Source organism: Passer domesticus, chromosome 1 (genome assembly GCF_036417665.1).
Source record: "Passer domesticus isolate bPasDom1 chromosome 1, bPasDom1.hap1, whole genome shotgun sequence".
In the NCBI taxonomy this organism is placed as follows: Eukaryota; Metazoa; Chordata; class Aves; order Passeriformes; family Passeridae; genus Passer; species Passer domesticus.
In genome coordinates, this window is record NC_087474.1 from 74,457,265 (window position 1) to 74,470,611 (window position 13,347).

Consider the following 13,347-nt stretch of genomic DNA (forward strand, 5'->3'; position numbering starts at 1 on the left):
GCTTCTTATTGTTCCTTTTCACTTTTTATCATGTAGCATTGTAAGTACATTAAATTAGTAATGAAAAATGAAACCACAGGAGTCCCCTGTATTCTAGATAATGACTGATACATCTTCTCACTTGTCTGTGTTACATTATAGTGTCATAACTTTCCTTTATATCCAATAATACTTTTCATTATTGCACCATCCACAGCACAGAACTGTAGGGGTTTGTTCAGATTCTAACAATATTTTCCTTAAGTAAATCCACATCTAATAACACCATTTATTTTCTCTTTCTTTTTCTTGCTGTGTAGTGGAAGGTAACATGCTGATTTCTCTTAGAAAGTGCTGCTCAGGGGCTACAAGAGCTTTAGCTCCCTGCCCTGGCGTTAAGGGGATTAAATATGAATTTGACAGTAAGGAATGGATGGGCCCAGTGCATTTGAGCTGAGATCCTTCCCAGGTGAGGATGCCCAGGTGGCAGGCACACTTGCATTGCATTCATTGCAATCAGCTGCTGTAGTTATGGCAGAACCTGTGGCTACTTACTGGCTTTTCTTTCTCCTTCCTCTCCTTTTATTTCCACTTCCATGCAAGCAGTGCTCCTGCTTGCATGGGTTGCCTTTTTCTTTCTGTGGCTTGGAGTGGCATTGAGCTAAACTCTAGAGCACGCCTCTGTGGTGGTTTTAGGGTGCACTAATATCCTGAATGAATCATTTTTGGAAGCAAACACAGTCCATATTATTGACTGTCTGGAGAGACTCTAGCAGTAACTGAGAGGACAGGAGACCATAAGCTGTTCAGAGCCTTTAAAGTCTCAGTGCTGTCCCACAGCCACGCACTGGAATGTGTTGTGGTGGAGCACACGGATGTTCTTCAGAGGGGGGCTTGCTGGAAATTTGAAGCCATGTGGTAAGTAACTTGAATTTCTTATGCTGAGTGGCTGCATGGGTGTTCCTGCATAGACAGTGTGTGTAGGAACTGCATGCTTCCTCCTGAAGGAGGAACTGGGAAAAATAGAAAGTGTGCATGCAGGACACTAGTATGCTACAGTGGCTATAGTAGTTAAAATACGTCACTAACTTAATGTATTCAATGCTGAGTATTTTTATTTTGGGTAATCTCCATTCCTACTTAATTGGATTTTATATTGTGAAGTGGAAAACTCTGGAACAGCCTTCCAAGGTGTTTCTGTGGCCCAACAATAGAGGTTGTCCCTTCAGGGATTTCTTCTTCTCTAGGGCCTCTTTCTTGAGGTTTTGGGGATAACAGGGACTCTGCCATGAAAGTAGCAACTGTGGGCCTTAATTTCTTCAAATGTGAAAGGCACTGAAAGTAATTTCCACTTTTAAGAAGTCACTAGGCTACTAAATAGAAGCTTTAAAACAGCCAACCTTCTCTTCCCCCCTTTCCACCAGTATGAGACTGAATGACCTCATCCCAGCCCTATGGCAGCTTCCAGAAGCAGAGTGGCTGGTTGGAAGCAAGGATGATGTGTATTTGCTGGGCTCAGTGGCCTTGGTCCCTGGTCAGTGAGCAGCCTGACCAGGGACCTGAGTCAGCACAAGAAGCAAACTGGGAGCGGGTCCCAGACAGAGTTTCTTGCCTTTGTTCACTATACATTTACACCTTTTTTTTTTTTTTCTTCCCTCCCCTCTTTCTGCCAGCGGCCTGTTTTGCAAAGGGGCACCTGGAATCAGAGGGCAGTTGTTTGTTGATGGCTTGAAACCTCTCTGCTTGTTGTGCACAGGGGCAAAGACCCGGCTGTAGTTTACATAAGTACCTACCATTATGTAAAATAGGGATGAATATCTAAACCCGGGATCAGAAGTCTCCTACACATGAATGAGTCCGTTAAGTGGGGAACGAAAACAAGGCAGAGCCATGCCAGATAAGGCACGGATGGCTTCATATTTTCATTTGTGAAAGTGCTAAAATTAAAGGCAAGTAGTGAAAGCATGGTGTTTCTCAACCACCAGATCAGTGGGGAAAGTAATAATGGAAAAAAAGATTCCCCCTCCATGCATACAGACACCACAGAAAAATCAAGCTAACTTCAGGGAGATGCTGGGCAGGATTTTGAGGATGGTTTTAATGAAAGAGAAGGAGGAACAATTGTTTAATGGGCAGTGACTCAAAAGGACTGAGAGCACCACATGTGCTACAGGTAGCAGCCAAAAGGATGAGTGGTGGGTTATGCCTCCCTTAGGCAGGCTTGGACCCAGGCCTGCTTGGATGAATGAAAAAGGTGGGTTGGTTATTTGAACGGGGAAGAGAAAACATCCGCTTCTGAAGACATTTGCACTTTTGGGCCAAAGTCCACTGACTTCAGATGGCTTGGGGGTCAAAACTGCCTTGCTCAGGAAAAAGTCCTTGACCTACTTGTTGCAGCAGGTGTGGGTTATGTTTCATCCTGGAGAAGTGGCGTGAGGGGCATCTGCTCCTGGCACTGATCAGACCGAGCTGCAGGAGGTGTTTTTAGTGCATGCAGCTTTTTTCTCCCCTCCCACAAGGAGGGCTTGCAGGCACAGTCAGGGATTATAGTGCAAAGCCTTCGCTACGAAACGCTGTTCTTGCTCCATGTGGTGTGTCTGCGCCTGACTGTGCTCTGCAACCTGGATAGTGGCTCCCTGTGTGCTTAGGGGTGACTCTTGAGTGTTTGCAGATGGAAAAAATACTGCTGTTGGTGCGCTTGCTTGGAGAGATGAACACCTGAGTCTTGCATACAGAGGAGGAGCTGTGATCTCAAATAATTTGTTTATGAAAATGAATGTAGGGTGTGCTGGGTGACTTCTTCCAGTGCTGGGTAGCAATGGATTAGAGTTGGGCTTCCCTGGTGCTGGCAATAGATAGGATCACATAACAAGAACAACCACTACATTTTTTCTCACAGCTCTCCTCCCTGACCATCTGCTTTTGTCCCCACCCCCACTTACACCTTTGTCTTTTCCTTGAGTTACCATTTTATGCAAAACTCTACCCAAACCACTTTTCTTTCTGTACCTTCCCTGAGGAGCTTCACCTCCCCATGCTATGAGAATGACAGGATTTCTCCTTTTACTGTGAGGGCCAGAAACCATCCAGATTATTAAATTTACCAATACAGCTCTCTACTAGCATTTATACACAGTGGAATTCCTTATTACAGATGAGGATTTTAATTCTGAGCTTAGCTTGATAGAATGTAATTTAAAGCCATTAAGGATGGCTTAGCCTTCAAAGCAAACTCAAGATTGTTTAATTAGTCATGCAAGCCACTGAACACTACCCATAACACAAAACAGCTAAAGTATTTATTAGTTTTAGAGCTAAGCTAAGCCTTGCTTGTTCTACATTTTCAATGAAGTGCAGCAAGTGTTAAGCACATCTTGCTTTTTCCTAATTTACCAATGCTCAGTAAATTTTATTTCTGAATAAAAGCATAGCCTAAGTGTTGCAAGATGTAGAATGAAAACCAAATTGAATCAGTTCCTGTAAGCTTTAGAGGAAATAGAGTCAGTAATGGTGCTTGGGATGTTCTGAAAATTTTTGTGTGTTTGGGTGTTGGTTTTTTTGTGTCTTCAAAACAAATGCAAACCAGTTCAGACTTGATATTTTTTTCTATTTCCTAAACTTTCTGAAACAAGGTGAGCTAAGAAACAAAGTCCCAGTAAGTAGCTCTGTAGAAACTGGAAAATGCAGCAAGGAAGTTGTGAGTAAATTTTTGTGGATCAGAAAGAAAATTATATATCTTTATGGTTTCCTTTTAGAAGGCACTGGTGCAGGCAATGCCGGATTTCCAGGATTTAAATTGGAATGACTTCTGATGGGGTCAGTAGAGAGAAGGTTTGGTGTCGTGGAATTTCTTATTACTTGTGCTTGTATTATTTGAATCAGGAGTAATGAGTAGTTAACCCAAGTTGATATAGGCTACATCCTAGCCCTCTGACTTGTAGGGCTGGGACACCAAGTGATTTGTGCATTAGGAAGGGTTTGTGTTGGCGTTGATCTGGGGTTTCAGTGTCCATTGTGGGGTGCTGTCCGAAGAGCTGTCTGGGCAAAGTTGGACTTAGTCATTGTATGTCTGTTTGAGCTGTAAAACGCTTCTCTTGCTGCCCTAGTGTGCTTCTGCACTTCCTTTTGTTGAGAGAAATCTCTCCTTCCAATTCAAGGGAAATCTTAGCACTACTGGGAGCTGAGTTTCATGGATGTGACCTCTATTCTGGGCTGCCTCAAATTAACTGGTGGGATCCAAGTGTCGTTGTAATGCTTTTCTAATAGTCTGCAACTTGTGGGGGGAAAAAAAGAGAGTTGGTTCCTTGTCTTACTATCTACTTTTGATTCTCTGCAATGCCTTTGACATTTTCTTAGTTCCAGCAGTCAGGTTTTTACAGGTGGATTATCTTGATTCTGTATATGTTTACACTAAATTGTATTTTCACCACCAGTAACACCAGCAGTAAAGACATTACTTTCCTCCACGAAAATGATGCCTAAAATAACAAATATACCATGAAAAATTAGCTGCATCATTGAGAGTGGATTTCTGTGACTAGTGTTTGGAAGCAGGATTTTGGATTTTATGACTTTTTTTCAGGATAGTGATAGTATGGGACCATTAGACAACTGTTGTGGTATTTGTTCCCTGCTTTCCTAAATGTTCTACTTGAATTTCTCTTCCTTCTGTAAGTAAAAAAAAAAAAATCATATTGATCCATGGAAAGAGTATAAAAGTGTTTTTGTGGAATAAACTAATATTACATCAAGAACGATTCTCCTATGGGAAGAAAGAAGTGCAGCCTTAACAGCAATTTTTTTTCAGAAACAATGTGATTGTGGCACTTGTGCAAAATATACAGACAAGATCATTGGCTCACTGGGCTGCTTGTACTGCTTTATTCTGGTCGTGATTTGGGCACTGCCAAAAGCTCAGTGTTCTTCCTGGCTTCAATAGCATGCAGGGTGTAACTGCACTGCCTTTGGGGACTTGTAGAGCTTTTGGGTTGTAAAATAATCCCTGCTTAAAGTAAGATCTGACAGATAAAGTTCCCTGAGGCTCTGGCAGCCCAAAACACCTGCCCATGGAGAATCCTGCCCTAGAAAAGAGAGTTCTGCTAAGACCATGACTGTGACTGGGCAGAGTTTGCTCAAACTTGTAACTTCTTATGGAAATAGCCAGATCTGATGAGGTGGCATTTTCCAGCACAGGTGTTCAGAAAATCTACAGTTGTGTCTGCCTTGGAAAGGTATCAAAAAAAAAAAAAAAAGCTTAGGAGGCAGTTTGGTGTCTTTTGATAAGATACTTCTACATAAGAAAAAAATGTTGTGACTCTATTGCTTGTTGATTGCCTGTCATGTGAAAAGTTAGTTTCTGTGGTGAATGGGAGAAACTCTTACCCATTATCAGTCTTTAAGTTACTCAACCCTAAGGCTTTGGTAATTTAACTTCATCCTCTTTCAAAGTTGATTTTTTTTCCTTGTTTTTTTTTTTTTTTTTTTTAAACTTGAAACTTAAGGGGGGGAAAAAAACAAAGCCCAAACCTTTCAAAATCTGCCCCCACTCCCTCAGGTGATGCTCTTCTGAAATGCAAATGCTCAATTATGCAAAGATAAGAACATGAGAAACTTTGGAAAGCAAAAAAAGGGTTACCTTGATTAATGACTAAAGCTGTGTTAATAGTGGATTTTTAGTCTCCTAGCCAAACCAAAGTATTGGGGGAAGGGAAATAATCCAATCTAACTGGAAGTAGCACTTGCATAAAGCCAGAAGTTGCATCAGGGACAGAAGAGAAATTCAAGTAGCTGGGAAGCTTCCTCATATTTGGTCTTTTCTGGTGTCTTCCCATCTTTCTTGTGGCAAGAGGGATTCAGTCATAAGAGGCATGCAAGGATGAGGTGAAACTGCTTTCTGGATAGGGAAATCCTGCCAGGAAATGTAGAAGCTTCTCTTCCTCTAGAAGCTGCAGCCTGTTTCTCTACCAAATAACCTACACAATGTTAGGCTGAGCTGTGCCTGTGTTGTTCCAGACAAGGCACGCTGCAACCTGCATTTTGCCTATTGAAAGTGCTAAAAGGAAATATTTTGGAAGGTGTTGTTTAGGACACAAAAAAAAAATGAGGAAGAGCTAACGTGGTCTTGTTAATTTTGGTTCTTCTGTGCAATCCACCACACTTTAAAAGGACACGTGTGGGCATGCCCCAGGTTATCCTCTTGCATGGAAACATGTATGTGTCAAAAATTAAATGTGACCAGCTTGACCACTTCTGACTGCCTCTAAGGCTGTAGAGTTACTCTAACCACTTACTTTTAAGCATTTTTTTCCTAAAAAATTTTTTTTTCTTTTTAAGTAGCGTGATCTAAATTCTGTTATTGACTAGACAATTGAATGAAACATATTTTCCAGTATAATATTACCCAGAAGTTGCATGGCTGCAGCCATGAAAAGCAGTAATTTCTTTAGAGGAAGTCTGGTTCTAGAATTTTTGTAGTTTAACGATGCTCAGCATGCTGCTATGAGATACCTGTGGAGTCTGGCATTTGAGCTGATACCACCTATCACAGGTCAGCTTCAGGTCTTTGCAGATCAGGTGTGTAGTACAGTGCTGGGACATAAAGGCTGAAAAAGTTTCCTTCCAGGACTACCAAAGAATTTCTATGTTACAGGTGTTCCAGTCCCTCCCTGACTATGCTTTATGTATGATTTTCCTGTTTGCTGCATTTCTCATCCTTGCTCATCCTTCTATCATTCAGTGTTACTTTTCATATTATCTTTTTTTCCTTTGATTATGCTGCAGGGTGTATTAGCATCTCCTTTTATTTGTCTCTGTCTTATGACTCTTGTCCTGAGGGTTTGTGTTTTGGTGTAGTTTGTCCCACATAAGCAAGGCTTTGTTTGTTAGATGTCACTGGTGAAGGAGATGAAATTGCAGAAATACAGTGATGCTCCTTTTTGAGCCACAAGTATCTTCAAGTGCCTGGCTTTTTATGGCAAACTGTTTATTAACTAATTATTTGCACAGTATTTTTTAATTAAAAGATTAATTTAAATTAAAGTGGACATAGATTTTCTAAGCTTTAGAAAGGTAAATCCATTATCCTTACGTAAAATCATCTGTACTTAAGGGGGCCTGTGTTAAGGATACCTTGCTTGTGTCCAGTTCAGCCACCGAAGCCTAAGAACTTTCCATTTAATACAGGAACTGTTCAAAATGCCATGTGCATCCCTTGATGTGTGCCTGTTGCAGACCCCACCACCCTACAGTCTGCTCTTTGTTCTGTGGGATCCCTATCACCAGCTTTTGTAGGTTTGAAATCCCTTGAGAGAAACCTGGCCCCTGTCAGCGTTTTAATTGATTTTTAAATCAGTCTCTTGATGTGCGCAAGCTAACCACTCGATTCTCCAGGCAAAGGACCCGATGGTTATCACTCTCTCAATTATCTATCAGTGAGACTACACTGGTTAAGTGAAGTTGATTTTGATTCTTAGGCCTAGAGAAACAAAGATAATTGTACCTTGTAGCAGCCTGTTGATCGTAATGCTCAGAGACTTGTCTAGTTTCAAAAATCTGTTCTGGACTGTAATTTCCTCCAGATGCTATAGTGACAGAGACCAGGGGATTGAATCTGTCTGAAAGTGCTGAAAAGCAGAGAGCTTTACAAATAATACTGATGTGTCTTCATCCCCAAATAATTCACAAGAGAGCAGAAGTGCCAAAGGGTTGTTTAAATACCTGATATTTTGGGATGTTTAATAACTAATCTTATTGTTCTGCAAATGGTTTTTGAGGTGTTTTGGGAGCTTTGAAAATTGTTGTCCTCCAAGCCTAGAGGTACTTGTGTTGGAGGGGTCTTGGCTGAGCCCTGCAATCATCTGTTCTCCCAGTATTTCCCCACCTCTTCCAAAACCTGACACCACCTCACACCCCTTTGAATCCTGTGTGGGGGAACCCACTGGGCTCCATGAAATGTGATTTAGCTTTATCTGTTTGGGCACTTTGTGTGCCTGGGACAGCTGTGTGTGCAGAGCTGCCTTCCAGCAGGAAGGGCTTGAAGCCTGCTATTTGTCCTAGCATGAATAATAATAATAATAAACTTAAATAATATATAGGTGTCAGCATTTTTTATAAGCAAATGTACAGTTGTCTGATATGATTTCATATAAAAAGCACTCACAAAACATTCAGTAGGGGAGACTAATGGACTTTTATTGCTCTGCAAGGAGGGAATGTAAAATCGTAGAAGTTTTGAAATGCTTAAAAATAACTGAACTAAAGTGAAGTTCAGCATTTATTGAGCTTCAGACTGAAAAAGCAAAAATCCCCCAACCCTGCAATGTCTTCTGAGTTTTCTGTGAATTCAAAATAGTGCAGTAACTCTGGAAGTATCTTTCAGTGGCAACAGAAAATGAAGTTAAAATGTTATATGGAGGGAACTTGTCTCATCAGAGCAATGGGAGTGAAGTTTAGAATCAAGTAAATGCTTTCATGTCTTCAAGTAATTTGAATAATGTATAGCCCCCTGAATTAATAGGCAGGAAGTCAATCAAATTATTCTGTTAGCTTTATAAACCTCAGAAAGCTGTGGCTTGGGTGGATAAAGAATGTCAGCAGAGCTTGAGTGGCATTTAGCACTAGACAATTAATTTGGAAATGGGTGTTTAAAGGGCAGTAAATTTACTGCCTGCAACACCTTTCACTTTCCTGAAGCAGGTTTGTCTCTTAGGAAGAGTTGTAAAACTGAAGTAGTGAGCAGTAGTAGAACTGCTTGGGCCTCCCCTGTGATGCCATTTGGGATCTGCCAGCATTTTATGGTCATGTCTGCTGGTTAAGACATTCTTCACTTTGATCACTTGCTGAGGTGCAGCAGCAGTTTAATAGAGACGTAGGGTTTACATGTAATTTCACAAGCACTGAGGCTCCTTAAGATACATGGTGCTATTTGGACTCCCAGAGTGGCTGGTTATTAACTGTAATTATTTAATGAGTGAAGTGGTAGTCACCTGAAAGTCCAGAAATGGGAGTTGGTCAACAATATTGTAATAGTGGACAAGAAAGTGAACACAGTTTAAGATCAGTGAGCTGTAGATGTCATAGATAGCAGGCCACTGAAATACAGCTCATTTACTTATCTCCTGCAATAAGATTTTAATTTTCTGATGCCCTTTTGTCATGTATGATAATATCTGGACAAAAGGACTCAGATGTGGCCTGACTGGTAAAGCAGCGCTACTGATTTCTTCTGTCAAGGGTATGTTTCTAGCAGCCCGAGACATTTGAGTAACTTTCAGTATCAGAATAACTTTTGCTTCTCTGGTAACTTTTTTTATATCATGCAGTTATATTTATAAAATCTCTAAAGAAAATGTTTTTTATTTTTCAGGTGTAATTTTAGGTAGCAATGAGTGTTAACATTAAATGTTAGCCCACAGCTAACATTTAATTAATTAACATTAATAAATATGGTTTATAGGTTAACTGCTTGGTCACAAAGTCCTTGTCAATTATCTTCTGGGTTCCAACAGTAGGAACAAGAGATGTTCAGGCTCTTTTGTAACCAAGTTGCATGTAGTGATTTGTCAAGCAAACCAGCAAATAAATTTCTTTTGAAGCTGTGTTCAAAATGGACCTTAGTCTCAAATGCCAGGGAAGATCTCAGTGAACTGGATGTCTCTTGGTGAAATATCTGGGCACTGAGAATACAACAGAATAGCTCCCTAAATGTCAGCTAGGTGGGAGGAAAATCCATTTTGCTGTATTCACCAGAATGGTGGTGGCCAAGCTGGAAAAGGTCTGTCTTGTAGCATGCAGCTGCTTTTCCATAGTGAAAGGAAACTAAATGCATGCACAGGACACCTAATTGCATGACACTGCAACATACACTGAGACATGACTCCCCTGTGTTAGGTCTCATTTTCCTTTCCTATGGAAATAAAAACCATTACACTGGAATCTACCAATGGAGTTATCAAACTCTAATTTGGTCTGGTGTTAATTTTTTTTTTAAAATTAGACTGTTTTTTAAAATAGAATTGTTGCATTTTGGGACACTGTCTGGAACAAAACACGGTTGAATTGACTTCATGTAATGGACTGGCTTGAAAAACAAATTAATTGGGTTTTTTAAGAAAACACTGTTACACTTTGGCTGGGGTTGCATCAGCACACATTGTAAACTCAGCAGCACTTCTGAACAAAGCACAGAAGTAAATGTTTTCTTAGCTCTAACAATCATTGAGGCCATCTTTGGTTGTCACATTCCCTGTTCATATATTATTTTTATGCTCCCAGCATACAGGAACAGCAGCTAGGGGAAGTTTTTATTTTGCATTTGACAAGTTGCATTTTGCTATTTTTCAACTTACCTTTTCCCCTCTTGCTGTGAGGAATTATATCTGGGGCTTAGAAACTATAACTGTTATTTAGAATTTCAACTTTATCTCTGCAACTTCTGTACTGCTGTCATTTTATTGTTTAGGTATTGGTTCCACTTCAGTTTAAATCCTTTACTTGGGGGCTTTACAGCTTATGTAGTTTCTAACCAAATTTTAGATGAGAATACATTTTTTAAAATTGAGATTACAAAGTTGTTTACTTCCTCCAAGAGAAGCAATTTAAGGAAAGAAAAAAAAGGTAGTTATTAAAAACAAAAATTAACTAAACTTGGCACTTACTTGCTTTTTCCTTCCAAAGTACCTGAAATTAATACTTAAAACTTAATGTTGAAATTATTCACTTGATAGACTTTGCTATCTTTCCAGTCAGTTGTATTGGATCAGCTTTTCCCTACCTCAGAACTGGGCTGTGATTCAAACTGCATTATAACGCAGGAAAAATGCAGGGGATACAGCTGTTTCATCTAGTTTTGGTTATTTATTACACTGGAAAATTTGTTCAGACCTTATCTAAGGCACCATAATTAGACCTTAGGAGCAGAACTTTTGAATTGCTGTGTTCATGGCAGCAAGGAAATGACTGTGGAAAATGGGGGAAAGAGCAGGATTCTGTAGGTATTTACTGCTGCTACAGATTGGGCTGCAGACTAATGTAGAGAAGACAGGAAAACAATGTAAAGATAAAGAGCAATATTCAAGGGAGTGTTTATATGCTGTACATATTTTAATATAAGGATTATCACAGCTGGACTGATAGGCTTCAAAGGAGAACACTTGCACACAGACTGATAGTGCTGCCTACGGTTTGGTCACTCTGCAGCACTTATTACAGATGTACTCACTGCTTTTTGTCCTCTGCAGCTCCATGCAAGGCTTAAAGCAGTGTGGAAATCAAGCCAAGCTTTGTGTAAAGACTGGGAAGGTGCTCTCCAGGCCACAAGTGGGCCTGATATGTTGCAGCAGGCAGAGGGAGGAGGAAGGGGTTGGCCAGCTCCTGTGATGCGTAGGTGCTCCTTGAGCGTGTACTTACGTAACCTTCCCAAAAAATCAGGCCCCGACAGCTCCAGAGAAACCTGGCTCGTTGGGCTGCACGTATGCCACCTGAATTCAGAGGAGCCATTATCTGCAATCTGGCACCTCTTGCAGGTCAATTATGAGAGCAATGGTAAAAGGCAGGCACTGGGTGAGGGCGGTGCCTGTGCTGGGGCTGCTGCCTGGATCCCAGTGACCTGGGACAGGGCTGCACATGGTGGAAGGGCTCATGGTCCCCTCCAGCCTTGTAGTAGCCTTTTCTTCCTGGGAGGGAAAAAAACCTCAGTCTGTCTTGGGATCTCCTACAGTTGTTTTTTGTTTGGTCTGTAGTCTCTATTTATCAGACCTGTAGGACCTTTTTTCCCAAACGCTCCTAGCTGAAGGTAGACACATAAGAGAGTGTCCTCTCTTTCCAATCTGCAGCACCCAGAGCCAGATCTGCAGGAGATGTGGGTCTTTCTAGCTGGAGTGGGTGCCTGAGAACATTGCTAAACTGCCTTGGGGCCAGGCACCTTGCTCTGTTGACTTCAGTGAGCATGCCTTACCTGCTCAGGTGCTTTGAAAGAGACATCTGACATTTCTGAATGTCTAATCAGCTTGGAAAAATCCTGTTTTAATCTTTAGCTTCTCAGTATTCCAACGGTCTGGAAATTCTAATTGTTCTGAATATACTCCAGGCTTGCTGAACATGCAGTGACTCTTCTTGTGCTGGTTGTACCTATGTCCTTACAGAGTGGTGGCACAGCCCTTCGTCATAAACCATAAGCACAAATAGTTTCTGTAAGAGCCCTACATATCTTCTGCAGTTCCCATCTCTTCCACAAACTGTAATAAATGCATCAATGTAAATGAATGATATCACCTCAATCCCATCAGCTTTAAGATGGCCCCTGGGGCTGCAATCTCCATTTTGCAATTACTTTTACTTTTGTTTGCTCTTCGAGAGCTTCTAACTCCTGAACTACCCATCCTTCTGCTTTTCTCATCTTACTTGTTAACCTTTGGCCTACTACTTTCAATCCATCTTCCAAGAATTTACTTACTGGAGTAATTTTCAGTGGTCCATTTGATCACAATTGGCTTCCCAGTTGCCTCTTCTTGATTTCAACTTATGTGAGCCATGAATAAAATTTTCCTGAAACAGGGTGGCCTTTGCTTGATGCTTGTACTGAACTGCTTTTCGTTTGTTTGAATATCACTCCTCATTTGCTTTTTCTTGAAAGCTATAACTTCAATATATTACAGAACTGAAAACTGTTAATTGGATTTAAAAGGGGAACAAATTTTTCAGTCTTTACATAAAAAAACCACCATATTTGATCCTACATAGTGAACCCCAAATCACAAAAAAAGCCCCTGCAGAACAGCTTTTCTGTGAAAAATCTTATGCTGAATTTTATAAGTTGTGAAGTTTGGCCCAATCTTTGCTTCTTATTTAAAGATAAATCCCTCTGCCCCTCCAAGTAATTACTGAAAATCTCTGTGGAAATTTTACACAAAATGGTCTTTTATTATTCGAGTCCTGGTATTGCTTGCTGTAGGTTTCCCCATCACCTCTGGCAAAGTTTGGTCAACTTAGTTTGCTCAGTTGGAGACAGCTGCTGCTTTGGGTGCCTTCTTACTCCCTACTCTGATTTTACCATTCTGATATTTATTAGACATTTTCTTTATCCTTTATACTGTGGCCACATCTATGTAAATCCCTCAGCAGTCTGGTCTTGCTAATGTTTCACATCAAGAGATTATACAGGCTCACATGCTGTGTGTTGCAGGGGAGGGGTAGGCAAATCCATGCACGTGTTGTTATTTGGGATTTTTTTTCCCCTGTGGTAGTTACAGATTTCCATTTTCATTTAAAAATCTCAAAGCACCCACTACCCTTGAAGGAGGCTACTGTTTTCTCTCCTATTTATTCTGAGTTCAGAAGACTTATAAAAACGTATTCTCTATGAAGTGTAAA

At 40.7% G+C, this 13,347-nt stretch overlaps 1 protein-coding gene across 2 annotated transcripts in view; it reads left to right on the top strand.

Moving 5' to 3' along the window:
* Nucleotides 1-513: 513 nt before the first annotated feature.
* LOC135303298 (uncharacterized) overlaps nucleotides 514-13,347 on the top strand; it is a 205,314-nt gene continuing 192,480 nt past the window's right edge. For both annotated transcript variants that reach the window (XM_064424951.1, XM_064424955.1), the window contains exon 1: nucleotides 514-897. The gene's annotated coding sequence lies outside the window, so the exon portion shown is untranslated. The remainder of the gene's footprint in view (nucleotides 898-13,347) is intronic.